The sequence below is a fragment of the Hippopotamus amphibius genome, chromosome 14 (genome assembly GCF_030028045.1).
Source record: "Hippopotamus amphibius kiboko isolate mHipAmp2 chromosome 14, mHipAmp2.hap2, whole genome shotgun sequence".
Lineage (NCBI taxonomy): Eukaryota > Metazoa > Chordata > Mammalia > Artiodactyla > Hippopotamidae > Hippopotamus > Hippopotamus amphibius.
The window spans coordinates 25,942,770-25,944,216 of record NC_080199.1 but is presented as its reverse complement, the minus strand read 5'-3'; the positions used below and the strand labels follow the sequence as shown (position 1 = coordinate 25,944,216).

Below are 1,447 nucleotides of genomic sequence, written 5' to 3'. Positions count from 1 at the left end.
AATTTTTTAAATAAAGTTTTTATTTAATCAATGACTGCTGGCAATTTAAGAATTTAAAGATCTCTGGGTAAAGGTCATGTACCAATAGGCATTCTTTTCAATAAAGACATTTGTGGCATATAGTCATTTTGTATTCCCAACTGTAAAGACTTTCAGATCTGTGATTCTGCCTTATGTCTTTGACAACTTTACATGCTTCTCTGAATAAACTTCTAGTGACAAACATAATACTTCATAATTTTGTAGTTGTTGATGTTATTGTAGCTATTATTTTCCAGTAAAAATGGGAAAATGGGAGACCTAATGTTTAATGGGTATTATCTACTATAATCTCTACCTTGCTTATAATATTTTCCAAATTACTGTAATTAATTGTTTATTTACTTATAGAATATCACCAAGAGTGACCCAGATGTCACTGATTTTCATATCAATGATTAATTATAAACCTTTAGTTCTCACCTGTTTTCTATTTAACCTCAGTGAGCTTAGTTATTCTGGAGTGTATGGAAAAGGTACTCCTATAATTCCAGTTCTCATTCTCACTTCAGCAGCATATATATACTAAAATTAGAACAATACAAAGAAGATTAGCATGGACCTTTTGCAAGGATGACATGAAAATTCATGAAGCATTCCATATTTGGAGACATATATCCAGACAAAACTAAATTCAAAAAGTTACGTGCACCCCTATGTTTATAGCAGCACAATTCACAATAGCCAAGACATGGAAACAACGTAAATGCCCATTGACTGATGAGTGGATAAAGAAGATGTGGCACATATATACAATAGAATACTACTTAGCCATAAAAAGAAAAATGAAATAATGCTATTTGCAGTAACATGGATGGACCTAGAGATTATCATACTAAATGAAGTAAGTCAGAAAGAGAAAGACAAATACCATATTATATCACTTATATGTGGATTCTAAAATACAACACAAATGAACTTATCTATGAAACAGAAAGAAACTCACAGACATAAGTAATAGATTTGTGTTTGCCAAAGAGGAGATGGGGAAGGGGAGGGATCGATAGGAGTTTGGGATTAGCATATGTAAACTATTGTGTATAGAATGGATAAACAACAGGGTCTTACTGTATAGGACAGGGAACTATATTCAGTATCCTGTGATAAACCATAATGGAAAAGAATTTTTAAAAGAATGTATATAGATGTATAAGTGAATCACTTTGCTGTAAAGCGGAAATAAAAATCAAATACAATTTTAAAAAAATTCCAGTTCTCTCTCTTCATCCCTCTGCTACACTGTGACTTTTGTTGCCAGTACTCTCTTTGACAACAGAGTTTCACCAGATGTTGTAATCGCCAGTTCCACACCTCCATCAGGGGGAAAGGATTTCTGCAGAACTCTGTCACACATGGCCACCTGTGACCTAAGCAGCACTGCTTATTCCAGGACCAGCAACCCAAAACC

At 33.6% G+C, this 1,447-nt stretch overlaps 1 non-coding gene across 1 annotated transcript; it reads left to right on the top strand.

Annotated features, from left to right (window-relative positions):
• The first annotated feature begins 538 nt into the window (after window positions 1-538).
• On the top strand, window positions 539-647 carry LOC130836044 (U6 spliceosomal RNA). Its single transcript, XR_009049107.1, has one exon. It is a non-coding gene; the product is annotated as a U6 spliceosomal RNA (small nuclear RNA).
• The last annotated feature ends 800 nt before the right edge of the window (window positions 648-1,447 follow it).